Here is a 23726-nt window from a genome sequence, read left to right as displayed (position 1 = left end):
TTTCTTCACCACTTTTGCTGTGTGTTTTGGGTCGTTGTCGTGCTGAAATGTCCACTGGTGCCCAAGGCCAAGTTTCTCTGCAGACTGCCTGATGTTGTTGTTGAGAATCTTGATGTATTGATCTTTTTTCATGATGCCGTTTACTGTGATTAGGTTCCCTGGTCCATTGGCTGAAAAACACCCCCAAATCATTAGGTTCCCACCACCATGTTTGACAGTGGGGATGGTGTTCTTAGGGTTGAAGGCTTCTCCTTTTTTACGCCAAATGAAGGATACATCATTGTGGCCAAACAATTCAATTTTTGTTTCATCTGACCATAAAACAGAAGACCAGAAGTCTTCTTCTTTGTCCAGATGAGCATTTGCAAAGGCCAAGCGAGCTTTTGTGTGCCTTTTCTGGAGAAGTGGCGTCCTCCTTGGTCTGCGTCCGTGGAACCCAGCAGTGTGCAGTGTCCGTTGGACTGTCTGCCTTGAGACGTTGCCACCAGCAGAGCCCAGATTCACCAGGATGGCCTTGGTGGTGATCCTTGGATTCTTTTTCACCTCTCTCACTATCCTCCTGGCCAGCACAGGTGTCACTTTTGGCTTCCGACCACGTCCTCTGAGATTTTCCACAGTGCGGAATGTCTTGTATTTTTTAATAATACTTTGCACTGTAGCCACTGGAACTTGAAAACATTTAGATATGGCCTTATAGCCCTTTCCTGACTTGTGAGCTGCCACAATGCACAGCCGCAGGTCCTTAGTGAGCTCCTTTGTCTTAGCCATGACTGTCCACAAACCAACTGCAGAGAGTTGCTGTTTTTCACCTGTTGAGTTGATTAAAACAGCTGTTCCCAATGAATCAGGGTAATTAGGATGCTTTAGAACAGCTTGGACTATTTGGAATGGTATAGAACTTTGGATTTTCCCATAGACTGTGACAGTTTGCAAAGGGTATGAATAATTTTGGACATGACACTTTTTGTTCAAATGTAAATAAAAGCTGGGAAATATTTTTTTCCATAATGATGCCTCTTGTACATCGTCTTATTATCTTCTGGAAGACACCTGTGTCATTTCTGGTCAAAAAAAAAATAGCTGGTTGAATAAAAGTAACTTTAAGTCAAAATTTGCCAGGGGTATGAATAATTTCGGGCTTCACTGTATATATATATATATAGTTTTTTATATGTATATATAAATTGTGTATATATATATATAATTCATTTTTTTATTTATTAAAAAAATACATTTATTTAATTATTTTTAACAGTATATATATATATATATATACATATACAGTATATACTGTATATATATATATATATATATATATAAAATTTATTTTTATATAGTTAGAAAATAATTATATATATATACACATTTTTTATTTATTAAAAAAAATCTAATCTAATTCTAATCTATCTAATTATTTTTACAGTATATATACACAATTTTTTTATTAAATTTTTTTTTTAATATAATTTAAAACAAATTTTATTTAATTATTTTTACAGTATATATATATATATATATATATATATATATATATATATATATATATATGTATATATATATATATACTGTATATACATTTTTTAATTTATTTAAAAATCATTTTATTTAATTATTTTTACAGTATAAATACATATATATATATATATATAAAGCTGCTTTTAATTCACGGAAAACTTATTTTTGTTGGGTTGTAATAAACATCCACCTTGCATACAATGGAGGGTTTTATTTCCGCTTCTATTACCCATTTAAGAATCAACTGTTCTCTGTACTTTATAATAGGTTCAGTCACTGGTTGTAGTCGATCGTTATCACTTCTGAGAAATTAAGAAACATTTTAGAACCTTCCACACCATTAAATTATTATTTTTTTCATATTGTGGAAAGTCTTCCCAGAAGAGCAGAGGCTGTTAAAGTCACAACTCCATATTGAATATAATATTTAATCGAATTCGCACTGCAACAAGCTGAGTCACTCAGTAAAGCAATTATTCATGGAGCTGCGCACCACCAACACAATACAATATGAGGTTTGTTGCATTAAATGACTGCGTTTCCTCACGTCGTTTCAGAAGCTCATATAGAAATATTGATTCCCCCGGAGCTCTGCATTAGCCGCCGAACGCTAAGCCTGGCTAAAACCCATCGATTGTTTATTACGCCGCCTCGCCGAGCCTCTCGTCTCCAGCTAAAACGTTCCTCATTAGATCATTTCAATTCCTGCACGATAAAGATTTTCTATTGTATCCTATTTCACGCTTTGCTCATCTGAAATAATTAGCACCTCAGCGCTGATCATTTAAATTAGCAAAGTAAATGAGATGCGTTTGCGCTGGAATATTCGATCTCTGCTCAGATCTGGCAGATCAGTGTGGCTCATCAGTGGGGTGAGAGTCGACTACGGGGGCTGGGGGTTCGAGGTTCGATCTAATCAGGGATAGTTTGGTTGATTAATGCTGATACTTTATAATTTGACTGCACTAAGTGTGGCCTGTCTTTTATGACAGATCTACCATTTTTTGTGCATTGATCTTTTTGTTTATTATTTATTTATTCTGCTTTACCAGCTGCTTCATCCTGGTCAGAGTCTTAGTGAGCCAGAGCTGAAGGGTGCACTTGGTCCACAACAATGTGCAGGTCGGTGGTTCAAGTCCACATGAATGCCAGGACCCAAGGTTTCCCAGCTGAACATTGCTCAGAGCATCACACACTCTGGACAACTTGATTCAGACCAGGCCATTTCTCTATAGTCCAGTTCTGATGCTCATGCGTCCATTGTTGGTCCTTTCAGTGGTGGACATACTGTATATAAATATTCATTAACTAATTAACTCATTTATTTACTAATGTAATTATTTATAGAGATGGGGGGTCTCTTTTTGCATTAATTATATTCAATTACTCTGTATACACATCATCTCTGGCTAAGGGACGGCATGGTGGCTCGGTGGGTAGCACTGTCGCCTCACAGCAAGAAGGTCCTGGGTTCAATTCCCAGATGGAGCAATCTGGGTCCTTTCTGTGCGGAGTTTGCATGTTGTCCCCGTGTCTGTGTGGGTTTCCTCCAGGTGCCCCAGTTTCCTCCCACAGTCCAAAGACATGCAGTCAGGTTAATTGGAGACACAGAATTGCCCTAGGTGTGTGTGTGTGTGTGTATCTGCCCTGCAATGTACTGGTGCCCCATCCAGGGTGTTACTGTGTGCCTTGCGCCCATTGAAAAGCTGGGATAGGCTCCAGCACCCCCCCCCATTGGATAAGCGGTTAAAATTTTATTATGCATTAATTATATTTAATTACTCTGTATACTCATCAGGCCTGGCTAAGGGCTGGCACAGTAGCTCGGTGGGTAGCACTGTCGCCTTGTCCTGAGTTCAATTCCCAGATTATGCAATCCGGGTCCTTTCTGTTTGGAGTCTGCATGTTCTCCCAGTGTCTGGGGTTTCCTCTGGGTGCTCTGGTTTCCTCCCACAGTCCAAAGACATGCAGTCAGGTTAATTGGAGATACTAAAATTGCCCTAAGTGTGTGTGTGTGTGTTTGCCATGTATTGAACTGTCAACCTGTCTAGGGTGTTTCCTGCTTTTTGTCCAGTAAATTGGACCCACCGCGACTTTGAAGTGGATAAAGCGGTGGTAAAATAGACACTGAATGAATGTATTAACAAATCTCTGGCTAAGTAGGGCTATAGGCTAGCATCAACCTTTAGCACTTTCTCTGTAGTCGCTGCTTGTATCAGGACCACAATCAGACAGTAGGAGTCACTGTTGTAGAGGCTTGTCTTTTCTTTCCAAGACTAGTCCAGTGGTGTCTATTAAGTACCTGGCCAATTGAATTCGTTTATTAGACTGCTGTGCTACCTAATATGCTAATATGATCATTAAGAAATAGCTAATAAAGGCAAAAACTACACAGAAATTATTGGACTCTGAAGGACTTTAGTTCGCATCACTCATGACTGATCTGAGCACTGTGTTTTTGCTAGCACGTTAATTAAGCGGCCTTCTGCTGTACTGTACATAATATGCATTCATGCCTCGAACAAATGAGAAGATTTAATCAGCTGCTCAAGGTTTCAGGAGTATTATGTCTGATTAGGTCAGCTGTACGAATGCTAATTGATTCATTTAGAAAAGGTTTTCATTTTGCTATTAAATGCCAAATGAGAGATTGTGTCTGTGTTTGGAATTAGAAGAGCCCAGCAGGTTGATAATTACTTGTAGTACAAAACGATTCATTCATTTATTGTGTTTTACTACAGCGTGTACTTATTCAGGGTCGCAGTGGGTAAGATTCACTGGACATATGAAGTAGGAAACAGCAGACATTTGTTCATATTTACAAAATACAATCAGGTTGATCAGCAAAAACATAGGACATCTTTTCTTTTCACTGATGGGCTTTGTCTAGATTCCTTCATCAATGCAGTTTCAATGCAGCACACCCCAGACAAGGATGGGGCCCTTGACCATTCCCCCCTCTTTCAGACATAAATGTTTTTTTAACCAAGATTGTATAGTGGGAACTTAGAGTATTGAGTCTGAAGCACTGCTGGTGGCTACTGGAGCCGTGTTGGTACATAACTAAGCACAAGAGGAATTAAGCATAAAACACAGAGTAAAAGGCGAGAACAAAGCGAGTCTCCTGACAAAATAAAGCCTAGCGCTCATGTACACAGAGAGATGTGCACCGGCTAGTGGACAATTACTGAACTACTGATTTCATCTGGAAATTTGTTAAATAGAGGTCAGTTAAATCGAGGTTCTCCTGTATATATATATATATATATATATATATATATATATAAGCACTTTGTAGTTCTACAATTACTGACTGCAGTTCATCTGTTTCTCTGCATGCTTTGTTAGCCCCCTTTCATGCTGTTCTTCAATGGTCAGGACCACCACAGAGTAGGTATTATTTGGGTGGTGGATCATTCTCAGCACTGCAGTGACAATGACATGGTGGTGGTGTGTTAGTGTGTGTTGTGCTGGCATGAGTGGATAAGACACAGCAATGCTGATGGAGTTTTTAAACTGCTGGACTGAGAATAGTCCACCAACCAAAAATGACCACTAATGAAGGCCTAGAAGATGACCAACTCAAACAGCAGCAATAGATGAGCGAGCATCTCTGACTTTACATCTACAAGGTGGACCAACTAGGTAGGAGTGTCTAATAGAGTGGACAGTGAGTGGACAAAACACTAACACACCACCACCATGTCAGTGTCACTGCAGTGAATGATCCACCATCTAAATAATACCCACTCTGTGGTGGTCCTGGGAGAGTCCTGACCATTAAAGAACAGCATGAAAGGGGGCTAACAAAGCATGCAGAGAAACAGATGGACTACAGTCAGTAATTGTAGAACTACCAAGTGCTTCTATATGGTAAGTGGAGCTGATAAAATGGACAGTGAGTGTAGAAACAATGGCTGATCAGTGTATATATATATATATTTGGGTGCCTGTGTGCCAGTGTTAAGGTTTATAGGCTTAATATTGATACCCAAAACCACTAAGTGTTTCTACACTGTAAGTAGCGTCAATAGAAGTTTATTGTGTTCAGTTTACATTGTGTGTTTTGTCACTGCAGTGCTTTTAGGATCTGAATTGCTGTCTTTCAACTTGTTTGGCCCTTAAGATTTCACAGGAAAAGCAGGAAAAAAATAGTCCCGAGTTCAGCGTAATGAATGGGTGCGAATTCTTACAGATAATACGTCCTTCAGATACTAGCGCTGAATCTGAGACATGAAAGCTTTCAGGTTTGCTTTCATCATGTAAAAGTTCAATGCATTAAACTGTGACAAGGACAAAAATAAAAGGATCTACGCAGAGCGCACACTCCCACTCGGACTCTTTCGCGGACGACGGACGGTAAATAAGAATCTGCTTTCGTTCCGAGATCTTTCAGCAGAAGCACTAGATCAGATTTACATGAAGTTCAGATTTACTGGGAAGCTTCAGAAAGAATTCTGGTCGGCATCACACCTCCACCTTGAACTCTCGTCACTCTTCACTTCACGTCTTTATACTGTTTCACCTTCAGCTGTTAGCAATTCCCGATGAGTTCTCACTCATTTTCACCTACACATTTTCTTTTTTTCAGGAGAGAATAAGGGTAGGTGGTGTCAGGTTTGTATCATTCGATAGCTTCATCATCACCGTACCTACCTAGATATAGCATTAGCTACGGAGCTCATTATGAAGCACCACATTTATTCATCAATTTGTCTTATTACCACATGCTGTAGAACAGCGGTTCTCGGGAGGGGGTCCGTTGTATTTAATTAAGAATAGAAAATAGAATTAAAAAAGAATCAGACGTGATAGGACGAGAATATAGGCTATTGGAGTATGGGAGATGTCTTGTGATGCCATACAGATCTATTCTAAACTGACTGTAGCCTATGTTGGGTTTTGGAGAATGGACACATTTGATTTGCCCACCACAAAAAATGCAAACGTCAACAAACGGCTGAAAAACCTTCCAATTCAGTTATTGATGCAGATCACAACACCTTTTGTCATCCTTTATGAAGATGTAAGAATTATTATAATTATAATATCTTTATGGACAGCCATAACATTAAAACCTTCTCACTGTTTCTACACTCACTGTCCATTTTATCAGCTCCACTTACCATATAGAAGCACTTTGTAGTTCTATAATTACTGACTGTAGTCCATCTGTTTCTCTGCATGCTTTGTTAGCCCCCTTTCATGCTGTTCTTCAATGGTCAGGACTCTCCCAGGACCACTACAGAGCAGGTATTATTTGGGTGGTGGGTCATTCTCAGCACTGTTAGTGTGTTGTGCTGGTATGAGTGGATCAGACACAGCAGCGCTGCTGGAGTTTTTAAACACCGTGTCCACTCACTTTCCACTCTATTAGACACTCCTACCTAGTTGGTCCTCCTTGTAGATGTAAAGTCAGAGACGATCACTCATCTATTGCTGATGTTTGAGTTGGTCATCTTCTAGACCTTCATAGTGATCACAGGACGCTGCCCACGGGGCACTGTTGGCTGAATGTTTTTGGTTGGTGGACTATTCTCAGTCCAGCAGTGACAGTGAGGTGTTTAAAAACTCCATCAGCATTGCTGTGTCTGATCCACTCATACCAGCACAACACACACTAACACACCACCACCATGTCAGTGTCACTGCAGTGCTGAGAATGATCCACCACCCAAATAATACCTACTCTGCAGTGGTCCTGACCATTGAAGAACAGCATGAAAGGGGGCTAACAAAGCATGCAGAGAAACAGATGGAATACAGTCAGTAATTGTAGAACTACAAAGTGCTTCTATATGGTAAGTGGAGCTGATAACATGGACAATGTTATGGCTGATCGATGTATAGAAATTCTACTGATTTTAAATGTCTGTGTGGCTGAAACACCTCAACTTAATCATTGGTGTCCACATAATTTGGGTATTAAGTGCACACAGCTCACAGCACCAGAATTAAATATTTTAACAGGAGAAAAATCCAGGCTTTATCTGCACATGCCACCTTTCCAGCACTCAATTAAGATTTTGGGTGTGTTGGTGTATCAGAATCCATTAGCACATTTATATTAGCACACGTTCCAATTTCAGTTGGGTAATGACTCATGAGGTACTGCAGCTCCACTAGAATTCACTCCGAAATTCTCCTAGACTGAAGCCGTCACCCTCCTGCTCCCATCACTAACTGAACCCTGTTTTCATCAGCGCAGTAAAATGCTTGAATAACTGTGTAGATCAACACTGTAAAAAACGTGCTCCCATTTGAGCCCCTCGGGTTTGATTGTCTCTACACGGCTTCCAATCCTGGCATGATGAGGCTGTAGATAAGACCGCGGTGTGGTCCAGGCGGGCAGCAAATCCTCAGGATTTTAAAGTCGACTCACACTGTGCTGTGGATTAGCTCTGAATCCTGAGCGCGCATTTTCAGGTCAGCGGTGCCAAAATGCTAATTAAATTGGGCACTGCCAATGCAAATTACAGCTGGCACTGCAACCAAATCTATTGTGGAGGAAAAGTCCAAAATATACCAGTTTGTGTTTGTTGTTTTTGGATAGGCGGCACCTGCTCCGGGTGCTCTGCAGGCACCCCGCAGATAAGACGCCAGAAAAGGTCAAGGTGCAGGGTGGCACTGAGTTTCTGACCAGCTGCTGCCATACGAGCGTGAAGCAGCAAAAAATAAAAAAATTAACCCAGACCTGCTGCATGCCAAGCTTTGAGTGCCCTCACCTTAGAGACGGTTGAATACTGGCAGCCATGGCAAAGCCAGCATTACCTCGGCAGCTGGAGCTCTGAACGGGTGCAATTACAGTCATTAGGTTTCTTAATTAACAGATTGCTGTCAGCCTGATAAAAACAACAAAAAAACTACAATAAAAAATCTAGTGTTCCCCCTCGCCCCCGTAGTCTGGCAGTCTGTGCCCTTTCAGGGGCTGTGCAGACTTGCTCCCGCTTCATGGCTTCATTTAAAAAGTAATGAGCTTTCAGTACCATCACTGTGGTTCATTATACTCTTTGGAAAAGGGCAAGAAGTTGCTCGCTGTGAAAGCAGAAAGTGATTGAGAAAGTTTCAGATCAATAAAGGTTGGCATATTTGTGCAGCTGGTAGTGGGTGTGTCACAGCAACAGGACTCCTAAAGACTTGGGTTTGATCCTTTCTCCAGGATGCCAGAGTACCTATCCATTAATGCCACTCATGCCCACTGATGGAAACTTAGCAATACATTAATTACATTTACATTTTCGACCTATAGTTGTGACAGTATACCTATCTAAGCAATTGAGGGTTAAGGGCATCGCTTGGCAGTCTGGCAGCGGTGGGGCTTGAACCGCCAACCTTCTGATTACTAGTTCAGTACCTTAACCACTAAGCCACAACTGCCCTATAATTTCATTACTATGTCAAAACAAAATAAAAAAGCGTCAAGAACCCAGTGTGTAATGCAATGTTAGTATGATGTCATAGAGAAGCCTCCCAGGTGGTGCAGCAGGATATTCCTATAGCACACCAGCACTGGGATTCTGAACTCCTTGAGTTCGAATCTCAACTCTGCTACCAGCCTGCCCTAGCAGGCGCAATTGGCAGTGCCTGCAGCAGACAAAATTGGACACTAGTCTGCTGAAAGGGAAAAGATAGGACTAAAAAGGGGTGGGGTCTTCAACACTGTGTAAGGACCCTGTACATAAGTGGAGGAATGTGGAGAACAATGCGTGACTCTCAATGCGAGAGACTTGTCCTAACCGCTCTGAAGACTGCACTAGGAACAGCAAAGAATCTTGGTAGTTTGAAGACAACATTGTACAGTATTTGTTTTTTAACAGGTAGAAGTGACTGTTGTGCCCACAGCGGAAAAAAATTGGCCACTAGTCTGCTGTGTGGGAAAAGACCGGACTAACAAGGGTTGTACTGTACTTAAGTGGAGGAATGCGGAGAACAATGCATGCCTCTCCATGCGAGAGACTTGTCCTAACCGCTCTGAAGGCTGCACTAGGAACGCATGTTCCATTCAGAGTATAAACACAGCAAAGAATCTTGGGAGTTTGAAGAACAATTGTACAGTATTTGTTTCCTTTACTGGTAGAAGCGACCGTTGTGGGCGCCCAGGTGGTGCAGCTGGATATTCCTCTAGCACATCAGTGCTGGGATTTTGAACTCCCTGAGTTTGAATCTCAGCTCTGCTACCAGCCTGCCCTAGCAGGTGCAATTGGCAGTACCGGCAGAATTGGACACTAGTCTGCTGAAAGGGAAAAGAGAGAACTAACAAGGGTGGTGGGGTCTTCAATGCTATGTAAGGACCCTGTACATAAGTGGAGGAACGTGGAGATCAGTGCATGACTCTGCACTAGGAACGCATGTTCCATTCAGAGTATAAACACAGCAAAGGGCCGCTCAGGTGGCGGTAAAGTACGCTAGCGCACCAGAGTTGGGTTTCTAGATACATCGTATCGAAACTCAGCTCTGCCTTTCCGACTGGTTTGGGCGGCAGTATGAACAACGTTTGGCTGTTGTTCAGGGTTAGGGGTCGAGTCGGAGCATAGGTCCTCATAACTGGTGCGACTGCGGCCCCTGCTGGTTGACTGACGGCGCCTGCACAGGGCTGAGGAATAACATTGAGGGGGGTGTGACCCTCCGTGCGCAGTGTCTCTCGGTGTATGAACTCGGCTCGTGCAGGTGAAAAATGCAGGCTGTACTGATTGCGTGCCGGAGGGGGCGCAAGTCAGTTGAGTGGCGTCCTCAGTGAGCGGCAAAAAGGGTCGAATCAGTATAGAGGACACAATCAGGGTAATTGGACATGACTAGAATAAGGATAAAAATTGGGGCGCCCGGGTGGCGCAGCAAGATATTAATCTACCACACCAGCACTAGGATACTGAACTCTCTAAGTTCGAATCTCAGCTCTGCTCTCGCCCGGTCGGCTGGGCACCCCCTAGCAGGTGCATTTGGCAGTGCCTGCAGCAGACAAGATTGGACACTAGTCTGCTGAAAGGGAAAAGATAGGACTAAAATAGGGTGGGGTCTTCGACACTGTGTAAGGACCTTGAACATAAGTGGAGGAATGTGGGAATCAGTGCGTGACTCTCCATGTGAGAGACTGGCCTCATACTCGAACCCAACATCCACCAAGTATAGGCAAATAAGAAGGAGCCTGTGGACTGCACACACGTCCTTAGTCGTGACCAGGGTCCTCAGCAGTGGAAGACTAATTGGCTCGACTAAGGCCCTTGTATATAAATGCTTCTCCTTACTTTGGATTTAAAGAACGCTTTAAATATGTGGGAGGTGCCATTCAAAGCGCCACCAGCGAGAAAGACCGCTTCATAATGAACCGTAGTAAATGAGTGTCTGATTCCTAATAAATTCAATAACAACCCCAGGTTGTGACCATCAATCAATTAATGAGGGTGCGAATACTTTTTTGAAATAACTGCATTAGCCGTGTGTCACTCATCACGAGCAAATCTCAAGTTTCAGATTAGCATTCGGCTTCTGTCCGTTTGATTTATCCGAGGTGTGAGTCTGGGCCGGAGAGGTGCACTTTCAACATGATTACCACTCTGCCTCGCTGGCATCGCCTGCTGAGACTCTTTAACCGCCCCCCGCCCCCAGACTCCCACCGAATACCACCTGAATCTCAGAGCAGAGAGCCTGATGTCTGCCCAAACTGTTCCTCCAGCTCATCTGTAGATAATTAAAAATTGCAAAGCCATTGATGGTAATATTTGTATGCCAGCCACATGGCCAATTAGTGCTGGCAGTGCTGGGAGGATAGGGTGGTCGTTTCTTGCAGGTGCCTATAAGCGTGCCAGTAATGTTGGTTTTATTACCCTTTAAAATAAGTTTATCCTGATCAGGTTTACAGTGAGTCAGGCATTACTTAGAAACACTTGCAAGGCGTGAGATGGGTGTCACATGATCAGTAAGAACAAACTGGAGCAGTCAATCCACATTTCCTATGTTTTTGAGAGGAAGCAAGGCTCAAAGTCAAGATCCCAGAACCCATGTTGCTGTGCAGCACCCACGGTGGGTCATGCCGAGTGAACACTGGGCACCTTGTAGGAATGCAACCTGACCTGAACATCAATACATCTTCGACCATCACACTCCACACCAGAACCCCGTAGCTACTAAAGTTTCACAGGTCCGAATTCAACATGCGGACGGACCGTTAACACAGACGATTGGTACAGGATTTCATGAAACTGAAGAGTGCCAGGTTGCACATCCCCAACCTGATTGGCATCCGTCTTTACATTAATGCTCGTGTAGCTTCAACAGGCTGAACGACGGCTCTCACCCACACGTTTCAGTTTTAATGAGGAGAGAGGGGAGAACCATGGAAAGGCACCATCCTGTCAGTCAGGGTGACAGTGCCACATGGCTTCTGGCAAACAAGTCACAGGCATCATTTACATCAGCCGTTGCTTATTACAGAAATGGAACCTGAACCCTCCGCTTAAACCCTCGTGTATGTTTTAATATTCATCTGTAGGACTCATCAGTTTAATGATGGCAGTGGTAACACGGTGAAAGCACTAGTCTAGTAATAAGAAACCCCACTATTGGCAGGTTACCACTGTTGGGCCCTTAAGCAAGGCCCTCAACTCTCAATTATTTGCACTGTATGTACTGTATTGTTCTTCAGTCACAATTAACATTGTCATGAACTTATACCATGGCAAATTCTAGTCCAGTATAAAAACAGCACAAACATGTTCAAAACACAACACATGTTGGTTGCTAACCAATAAACAAGCATAACCAGCATATAAATGAATCAAATAGCTGCAAAACCCAGCAAATATGCTGGTCAACAACCATTGAAGAGTTGTAGGCAGTAACAATACTGTAGAACAAATGCAAGTCAGCGACAGCTAAAACCAGCATTCGAATGTTCAAAACACAACACATACTAGTCAGCGAGTGTTAAAATCCACCTTAAAAACATGCCCCAGTGGCCTAATGAATAAGCCACTGGCCTCCTAAGCCAGGGATTGTGTGTTTTATTCCTATATGGGGTGTTCAGTAAGATGAGAGAGTCTAAGGAATCAAAACCATCCATTGTATAGGATAGGAATGTAACGATGCACCACAAGACAGTTAAAAATCGGTGCAAACGTGCCACGATTCGAAACGGTTATTCATTTAAAATGACTTGATATTCACTCTAAACAGCAGAAAGCACTAACACAATTCACCTCGCCTGGTTGACGGTACTTCAAAGTTGCCAGGTAGGGGATTTTCCAGCCAAATTTATTTATGTGAGGATGCTTTCTTTATTTGTATTATTCATTTATTTTTATAATGTTGGATTTGTTTTAAAACCTACCTCAGAAATAAGATAAGATAAGATAATCCTTTATAAGTCCCACAGTGGGGAAATTCACATTGTTGCAGCAAAAATATTGACAAAAAGAATTACAATGTGTAACAATAATAATAATAATAAAAAAGTCAGAAAAACTCTAAAAATATTTACAAATAATTACAAATAATTGCACTTGGGAAAAATATTGCACTGTTATTTCACATGGGGAAAATTGTACATTGTTATGAATGATTTAAAGTGTGTGTGATCCGTCTGGAGCAGTGCTGGTTATAAAAATTTATTATTATTATTATTATGGTTATATAAATTGGTTATATAAATAAAATGGCCTTTATTATTTAGATAAAGAAAAGATCAGCACAAATACAGTATTTTATTTTTTTAAAGAGAAATAATAAAAGGAAACTCATTTTGTTTTAAACAATCATGAAAAAATCGTATCGTGAACCCAGTATCGTGAATCGTATCGCATCATGAGTGTATCGTTATATCCCTAGTATAGGACAGTAATAGCACAGCAGTTAAGGTACTAGTAAGGACGGTTGCCAGGTAATTCAGAAGATTGCCAGTTGAAGCCCCAATGCTGCCACCCTTAATTGCTTAGTGTCTGCTAAAAGCCGTAAATGTAAACACTAAGCTGATGACAGGAACTAGCAAATGCAGATTTGTCATTTTTCAGCTGCGTACTTCCTAAAAAATAGCTCATTTTGACCCAAACAGAAGATTAGTATCAACACATCATTAGTTTCACTCCCACTAAGTTCATTTGCAGAATGGCTAATTTGAACCCAGAATTCATTTAGCTTGTATGCCAGCAGGCCCATTAATTTCTGTGGGGGTTCCAATTACTGTAGGTGCCCATGTTCATGTTCATGATGTGTTCAGGCTGTATTGTTCCTGAGCTAAAATTTGTAATAAGTAAGAAATTTAGAACAGCTACCAAGTGCACAAAATCAACCATACAGCCATAGACTCTCCACAGACCCCTTTGAACTCAACGCCACTCCCAGAACCAATTGATGTTGAGTTTCAAGGTACCACTGTATTTGTAAAATCTATTCTCTGTGTTGCACCTTAAGGCCAAAAGTATATGGACACCTGACCATAAGCTTGCTGGACATCCCAATTTAAAACCATTGGGAGAAACTATATACTATATAACTATAACTAGGGTTAGATTGTCTGCACTGCCCGAAGTCAAGAAGAAAACCCAAAACTGTCACCTGATGTTGAAAGGAAATTCATCTGGATGGCTCTAGAACCAGCAAAAAATATTGGTCATGAATAAAAAGAGTGTCAGTGTCCACAGCCAAGTGAGCTTTATATAAAATATATATTGAATAACCGTTTAATAGGGATACAAATCCAACTTGCTTAATCTGCCTTAATTAACACTATAGGTGTGTTCGAAAACCTAGCGAGCTGCCTTGCTGTCTTACTGCCTACATAGGCAGCTGCCTAAGTAGAGAGGATTCTAATAAGTCATCGACTTATAAGTCAGGTTATTCGAATGCACACTTAGACAGCAATTCGCTAACTAAGCTAACACAGTTAGCCTCATGCCATTTAAACCAATGGGATGGACAACGAGCTAGCATGTCAACTGACAAGCCCGAATTTGTAAATAAATACACTTGTACAAGTTAATACAAATTAAAAATCAATAATAATTTATTTACGTTTGAAAATAATTTGTTTCTCTGCACCGTCCAACATGTTTTTTTATTTTTTTGTGAGAAAAGTTGTGCCGCAATGGATGCTGGGATTGCCTCCACTGCTAAGGCAGCATCGGATGCTCCCTCGTTCTTGAGTCAAAATAGCGTTGAAATGTTAAGATACCTTAGTAGTGAACATATTATAATATTATATATTATATTATATATAAGCAAGGCCCTTAACCCTCCCTGCTCCAGGGGCGCTGTACGCTGGCTGACCCTGCGCTCTGACCAAACAAGCTGGGATATGCGAAGAAAGAATTTAATTGTACTGTACACCTGTATATGTATACATGACAAATAAAGTATATCCTTATCCTTATTAAGGCATCTAGGATTTCAAACAGCCTCCTTCTCGGGAGCGCGCACAGGATGACGTACAATGCTGTCTATGTAGAGAGCTCACTAGGTTTTTGATATGTATTTTTTAATAAAGCTCAACCTTTTATTACTATGATTTAGTAAAATCTTCAAGTTTTACATTGGGACACATTGCAGTCATAATACAAAGCCCCAGTCCCTTGACAGCTGCTCATGAAGAATCAACTGACTGCAGACAGTTCATTATAGGAGCCTGGAAATTTATTCCAGAATATAAATGCATGTGTCAGTCAGAGGAAAACCGCAACTACAAGCATGCATCACCGCTGCTGTCCTCGATTAATCTGAAGAGCTGAATACCTGCGTGCTTTTCTGATCAGCATCTGTGTATAATTAAAGGTCAGAGTAATTATCAATACAAATCTGAATTCATTAGACCGGCTCGTGAAATCCTGTCAGTAAAGCCAGAGTGTTTAATTCTCTTTAAAACCGAACTGAATTGTGTTTAATATATAGAGAAATATTTGAGAAAAATGGAATTCCGGGAAAATGGGTGCTGGGTTTTGCGCTGCACTGAGCTCAGCTCAGCACAGCACAGCACAGCACAGCATGGTCAACAGAAATACTCCCACATGCCCCGGCCTCCTTTTGTTTATGGGCCAATCTACATTCTAGGCAGAGCCTTTATTAAGTACACGGCATGTAAATGAGGAGGCCGAGGCTGGTGCTGCCATGGTGCTCTGAGAGATTTGGCTGGCATCCTAGTTTCCTTTAACCCGCTTCAGTGCTTTTTCATTAGCAGCCGCCACTTTCACCATCACTTCCTGCCGACACTGTTAACAACGAACAGAAGTGACAGACTAAGAAAAGCCAATACTTGTTTCTCTATTGGTGAGCACAAAGTCAGGTATGAGAAATCTGGCCCAGAAGCCAGGACTAATAATAGAAAAGTCAGAAGGGGGGTCCAAAAATAATTGAACCACATGCCACCTTGTTCAACAAAAGTTCATAATTTTAGTTATGTCATGTCAGGTTTGAACAGAGAAGAACCAGATGCTTGTGGAAAAGTTCAGCAGCTGTACAGTCCACAGTTCACAGAGTCAAGTGAGTCAGCAAAGAGTCAAATGAATGGTGGGCAGTGTGGGTCAGAAATATAAAGTGGTTCACAACTCATTTGTATTATAATAAAATTCTTTTATTTATAATGTTTATTTTGATTGGCTACACATGATAACTTATCTGTGCCCATACAAATAAGGTTAGATTGTCTTCACTCATTACAAAGTACATGGAACAGTTGTCTCTTTGCCTAAACCCCAAAAATGTCACCTGATGCTGCCAGGAAATTCATATGGATGATTCTAGATCCAGCAAGAAACATCAGCCAGAAATAAAAAGCTCCTAGAACGTGAGCGTCAGTGTCCACTGTCAAGTGAGCTTTATACACTGATCAGCCATAACATTAAAACTCCCGCCTTGTTACTACACTCACTGTCCATTTTATCAGCTCCACTTACCATACAGGAAAACTTTGTAGTTCTACAATTACTGACTGTAGTCCATCTGTTTCTCTGCATGCTTTGTTATCCCCCTTTCATGCTATTCTTCAATGGTCAAGACTCTCGCAGGACCACCACAGAGTAGGTATCATTTGGATGGTGGATCATTCTCAGCACTGCAGTGACACTGACATGGTGGTGGTGTGTTAGTGTGTGTTGTGCTGGTATGAGTGGATGAGACACAGCAGCGCTGCTGGAGTTTTTAAACACCCCACTACCACTGCTGGACTGAGAATAGTCCACCAACCAAAATATCTAGCCAACAGCACCCTGTGGGCAGCGTCCTGTGACCACTGATGAAGGTCTAGAAGATGACCAACTCAAACAGCAGCAATAGATGAGCGATCGTCTCTGACTTTACATCTACAAGGTGAACAAACTAGGTAGGAGGGTCTAATAGAGTGGACAGTGAGTGGACACGGCATTTAAAAACTCCAGCAGTGCTGCTGTGTCTGATCCACTCATACCAGCACAACACACACTAACACACCACCACCACGTCAGTGTCACTGCAGTGCTAAGAATGATCCACTACCCAAATAATACCTGCTCTGTGGTGGTCCTGTGGGGGTCCTGACCATTGAAGAACAGAGTGAAAGCAGGCTAAAAAGGTATGTAGAGAAACAGATGAACAACAGTCAGTAATTGTAGAACTACAAAGTACTTCTATATGGTAAGTGGAGCTGATAAAATGGACAGTGAATGTAAATATATATATTTCAATCTGCTTCTGCGTTTTCTATATCTAAATTTACAAGACACTCTTCTATAAAGTCATTTGGGGTTAGGGGCACTACTACAGTGCCCAACAATGGCAATTGAATCAAGCTAGCCCACTTCTGCTGGGATCCAGGTTTCGAATCAGCCGGCTGGACGTCTACATACAGACACGATTGGCTATGTCTGTCCTATGTATTGTTAAGCCACTGTGATGGATTGGCATCCAGTCCTGCGTGTGTTACTGCATTGCGCCAGTGATTCTGGGGAAGCCGGACCCACTGTGACCCTGATCAGTATGAAGAGGTGGTAAAACATGAAAATGAAATGAAATTATAATGTTATTCATTAGTAGCTTTGTTAAATTGCCAAACCACGTTATATTTTACACCCAAAATAATCACCCTCTCTCATAGGGGCAGTTGTAGCCTAGTTGTTAAGGTACTGGACGAGTAATCAGAAGGTTGCTGGTTCAAACCCTACCACTGCCAGGTTGCCACTTTTGGGCCCTTGAGCAAGGACCTTAACACTCAACTGCTTACTGTAAGACACTTTGGATAAAGCATCTGCTAAATGCTGAAAAAGTGTGGCACGGTGGCCAAGTGGGTAGCACTGTCGCCTCACAGCAAGAAGGTCCTGGGTTCGATCCCCAGGTGGGGCAGTCCGGGTCCTTTCTGTGCGGAGTTTGCATGTTCTCCCCGTGTCCGCTGAAAATGTAAATGCAAATATAGCCTGACAGTAACAGATTAAGACTGACATGCTGCTAAAGTTAATGCTTTGACCAGACAGTAGGTCTCGCTGTTGCAGTTGTACAAAGACAAAACCCCATCGTATCGAATCTTGGCTCTGCCTGCCGGCTGAGGCTGATCGGCCACATGAACAACGACTGGCCTGTTGTTCAGACAGGGGCAGGATTAAGCCGGATGGGGACTCTCTCTCAGACTAGTGCGATTACGACCTCTGCTGGCATGTTGCTGGAGCCTGCACGGAGATGGGAAAGGAGTGCGGTAGAGGGTGTGGCTCTCCGTACACAGCGCTGTACTGCACTGCACTCGTCAAGTGTAGGTTATAAGATGTTCGATTGCTGTGCATGTGTCGGAGGGGGCGTGGGGCAGCCTCGTCCTCCCCAATCAGGAGCAGGGACCAGCATTAGTGAGAGGATGATTGGCAGAAATTGGATGCGCCAAAGTGGGAGAAAAAGACAAAACCCAATTATATGCCACACTAAGACTCAAATTTCAGTGCTTGGCTAGCGTATTAGCCAGCTGCACCACCCCGAGCACCAACAATTCTTTTTCTCATCGGACTGAACCACCCTGACTGCATGGAAGCCCATCAGACCCAGAGAAGATAGAATAAACAAGCTGGAGAGAAAACAAGCAGTGAAGAGCTGTCCTGGGTTTCCTTCAAGGAAAAGAATAAGAGTGAGGATGGTAAAGAATAAGCAGAAGAGCTACAGAAAGTAAAATAAATAAATAAATGTAACTTTTAATAAAAAGCAGGTTTGTGTTTACAGTGAATTGAGTTCAGGAAAGACACTTGACAGATAAACAAACTGCATTTCTTCTTCTGAACGTCAGACTCGGAGCTAAATCCACTTTAGCTCCAAACTCTCAAAATAAAAATTTCTCTTTTGAATGACGTGCCTTCAAATGCAGACTGACTAAAGTACTGTAGAACCTCGAACAAACTGCTGCTCATTGGAATTCATAAAACCAGCCAGAGAGAACATATTACACCCAAAATAATCATTCACTCTTATCCGAATAGAATTATCAATGAAAAGAAAAGAGATTAAAAGGTTATTCCTGTCATTTAACAGAATTACTGCAGCAAAAAAGTACAAATAATAATAATAATAATAATCTAAAATAAAATAAATTATTAAAAATCAATATAAATAATAATAATAATGATATATAATAAAATAGAAAAAAAATAAAATAAAATAAATAATAATAAAAAAAAATAAAAAAAGAATAATATAAATAATGGGCGACACGGTGGCTCAGTGGGTAGCACTGTCGCCTCACAGCAAGAAGGTCCTGGGTTCGATCCCCAGTCAGGGAGGTCCTGGTCCTTTCTGTGCGGAGTTTGCATGTTCTCCCCGTGTCTGCGTGGGTTTCCTCCAGGAGCTCTGGTTTACTCCCACAGTCCAAAAAAAAACATGCAGTCAGGTTAACTGGAGACACTGAATTGCCCTATTTGTGAATGGGTGTGTGCCCATGCAGGGTGTTACTGTGTGCCTTGCGCCCATTAAAAAGCTGGAATAGGCTCCAGCACACCAACGCGACCCTACTTGGATAAGTGGTTAAGAAAGTGAGTGAGTGAATATCAATAATAATAATATTATAGGGTTAGCATAGTTCCGGTGTTTGTGTGTCTTGTCTGGTGAAACCCAGTCTTGTCCAGTGTAATAATGAATCAATATTATGTAACATATCTGCGTGTGTCCGCCCTCGTCTCCCGTCATGAGCCCTTCATTACAGATAGACATACTCTGATGTCATTGGTCCAGTTTTCTCTGCCTTTTTCTTGCAAAGAATTAAAAAAATATAGCCCTCACATTACTAATTAATTTAAACTTATTAATAATAACCAAATCTATCTTTTATACTTTAAGTGTAAAAATCCTTCAAACCCCTGCCATGCAATCACTTGTGAAGTATCTGATTAATTAGTTCAGCCAAAGTAATTCTAATAGCTATTAAATTAATTATAAAAAATTATATGCCTCTGACTTTAAAGCACCAGATTTGGAAAGGGCATTTTTTTTTGTCTTCAGGCATGACTGTGCCCCTGTGAACAAAGCAAGATTTATAAAGACGTGGTTTGATTGATGTCAGTTTGGAGTGGAGGAAATCCAGTGGCCTGCACAGAGCCTTGATGTACATCCACCCCTTTGAGCACTTTTGGGATGAATCAAAATGTATAAAAAATTAAAAAAATAAATAAATATATATAACAACGGTGGCATAGCGCTAATGCTGGCCTGGCTGGGTGTTCAGTAGTCAAAATTAGGCCCTGAACTCAACTACTGATGAACTGGGTTTTTGAGATGAATTGGAATGGCTTGTGAGGCTAATATTGCCTCACCTTTCTTGGTTGTAAAAGGGGGCTTCATATTAATGTCCAATGGTACTGACAGTAGTCCATCTGTTTCTCTAAATACCGTTTTAGCCTGCTTTCACCCTGTTTTTCAATGATCAGTGTTAGTGGTTACTGGTGTGTTAGTGTGTGTTGTGCTGGTATGAGTGTATCAGACACAGCAGCGGCGCTGGAGTTTTTAAATACCGTGTCCACTCACTGTCCTCTCTATTAGACACTCCTACCTAGTTGGTCCACCTTGTAGATGTAAAGTCAGAGACGATCTTTCATCTATTGCTGCTGTTTGAGTTGGTCATCTTCATCAGTGGTCACAGGACGCTGCCTACGGGGCGCTGTTGGCTGGATATTTTGGTTGGTGGATTATTCTCAGTCCAGCAGTGACAGTGAGGTGTTTGAAAAAACTTCATGAGCATTGCTGTGTCTGATCCACTCATACCAGCACACACTAACACACCACCACCATGTCAGTGTCACTGCAGTTCTGAGAATGACCCACCACCTAAATAATACCTGTTCTGTAGTGGTCCTGAGACAGTTCTGACTATTGAAGAACAGAGTGAAAGGGGGCTAACAAAGCAAGCAGAGAAACAGATGGACTACAGTCAGTAATTGTAGAACTACAAAGTGCTTCTATATCGTAAGTGGAGCTGATAAAATGGACAGTAAGTGTAGAAACAAGGAGGTTTTAATATTATGGCTGATCAGTGTATTTTGTTATTAGTGCAGAGTCACACTGGTGCCATGAAGAACCAGTTACATTGGTGCCATGATTGTTCTGCTACACGTTATAACCCCCAGACATCCTTCACACACTTCCCTCAGTACACATGACAACGCTAAAGATCTAGAACAGCATCAGTGGATCAACAAATACAGTCAAGAGTCTTGACACTAAGGTCAAGCTGATCTCTCACTACATAAAGTCACATTGATTGTGAATTTAAAGCAGCATGACCCCCCCCCCCCCCCCAACTCCTACACTTCATATCACCAGTGGTATTTCTAACATTCATAAGCCTGGAGTTCCATCTCTTACAGTGGAACATGTAGATCAATACTGATGATCCTGATTTACGTTCTTCAACACTTTCACTTTCATTCAGAATCTACACTCACACCAGCGTCTGAGGATCGAACGCCAACACCACTACTGCCAGATCGATGAGCACAGAGCACAAATTATACATGCAGTACTGGACACGATGAATATACAATAAATATCGATTAGCCTGACTCTGTCTGTGCTGGAGAAATGAGTGGAACATTACAGAATTCAATTCATTTAGAGTGTCTTCATATATCAAATGTGTCGGCTATCGTTTATGAGCGGCTTTGGATATTTCAATTTCAACACTGGGGACAGGGTTTTTCAACCCCTGGGTGGTGACCCACCCAAGCCACAAAAAAAAAAGAAAAATAATAAATGAACTTGTACACATACAGCCCTTGTGGTGGCTTTACGTTACATCTTGTAAACCACAGTAGGGGCGGCACGGTGGCTAAGTGGGTAGCACTGTTGCCTCACAGCAGGAAGGTCCTCGGTTCGATCCCCGGGTGGGGCGGTCCGGGTCCTTTATGTGTGGAGTTTGCATGTTCTCCCCGTGTCCGCGTGGGTTTCCTCCGGGTGCTCCGGTTTCCTCCCACAGTCCAAAGACATGCAAGTGAGGTGGAATTGGAAATACAAAATTGTCCATGACTGTGTTTGATATAACCTTGTGAAGTGATGAACCTTGTGTAATGAGTGACTACCGTTCATGTCATGAATGTAACCAAAGTGTAAAACATGACATTAAAATCATAATAAACAAACAAACCACAGTAGGACCAGATTGCCACCATTTTTATTAATTAAGTATATTTCATTTTAATGCAACTTCCAAAAATAATGATGAGAAACTTGGATCAAATTAGCTGGAGGTAAAACTTTACAAACACTTGTAAGAGACGTCTTGGGATTTTTATAGATAGATTTAAGATTGATTGGAACACAATAAATAAGTAAATGGCGCTCTTGGATGGTGCAGCATTTTAATGTGCTAGCCTGGCCAGTTGCTCAATCGGCTGTGTCTGAAAGAATGAAAGTCAGTGAAGTAACTCCTCATTGCAGTTACAAATGTGAATTCCATACTGTTAGAATGCACCACTGGCTGGTGTAAAGAAGGGACGGGGCGTTCGGGTGCTAGTCTGCTGCTATTCTCAGCCAGCGTGGGGGTGGTGCAAGCAGCAGACGAATTGTAATGGGGACCTGGAAATTACTAGATTTTAGAGTTGGAGAATAAAAAAGTACAGTGGTCTCTTGCCAAGGTCTGGAGGAAACCTCAAACATATAACGCCAACAAAGATGTACTAGTAGCTGCTGGATCAAGGGTGACTGTTCAAAGGTTGAGTCAATCAACCTTGACATTACCATAGGCTTACACACTGCTGTGCATGAAACGAAGATTTCAAAATGAACACCTTAAGACTGGAATGAAGTTTGCAGGTAGCTTCTAGACTATTATGCAGGTAAAGCTTGCTTAACTGTGGACAGCACCATTTTATTTTATTAAAATTATTTTTTTTATTTTACCAAATATATATATATATATATATATATATATATATATATATATATATATATATATATATATATATATATAAATAAAAATATATATATTTGGTGAAATACAAAAATTAAAATAAAATTATCATTTAATTTTATTAAAATTATTTACTTTTTATAATATATATATATATATATATATATATATATATATATACTGTATATATATATATTAGGTAAAATAAAAATAAAAAAATACAATTATCATTTTATTTTATTAAAATTATTTTTTTTTTAATAAAAATAAAAATATATATATTTGGTAAAATAAACAAATAATTAATTAAATAAATAAATTAGTATATATTTTTGTTATTTAATATTTTAATATTATGTTTAAGTATATTATACTATATTTAATATTTAAAAAAAATGCATAATACTTTTTAAGACTTCTCATTAGGTACTGAAGAAAAGATTAAACTTGCACAAAAAAACCACACAATTGGCAGTGAAGCCTGAATAAGTTTGGATTCATTGTGCAACACACAGAGTGCACAGAAAATGTAAGCATGCAGGGGTTCTTCTAGCAAGACCAGTTTAAGTACAAGTGCATGACTTCTCCATGTGATCATAATCCATAGACTGACAACATCACTGAGAAACAGTACAAGAACCTGAACACAGAGCTGCATGTGTGGAAGCTGAACCCACCAAATAAACAAGATGTAGTATGAAGATGAGAATCACATTCTGCATCCTGGTAAAGGCCAATCATGATGCAGTGAACTATGAGACGCATCTGTTTTGTCCAGGCTGACAACTTACAAGAAGGTCAGGAAAAGATCTACACTTAATAAATCAAACCTGACAACTTCTGTATGCACATCCAGCACGGCTTTCACTCGCTCTGCATATTTTCCTCT

The sequence above is a fragment of the Trichomycterus rosablanca genome, chromosome 18 (genome assembly GCF_030014385.1).
Source record: "Trichomycterus rosablanca isolate fTriRos1 chromosome 18, fTriRos1.hap1, whole genome shotgun sequence".
Taxonomy (NCBI): Eukaryota; Metazoa; Chordata; class Actinopteri; order Siluriformes; family Trichomycteridae; genus Trichomycterus; species Trichomycterus rosablanca.
Note: the sequence above shows the minus strand (reverse complement) of the source record.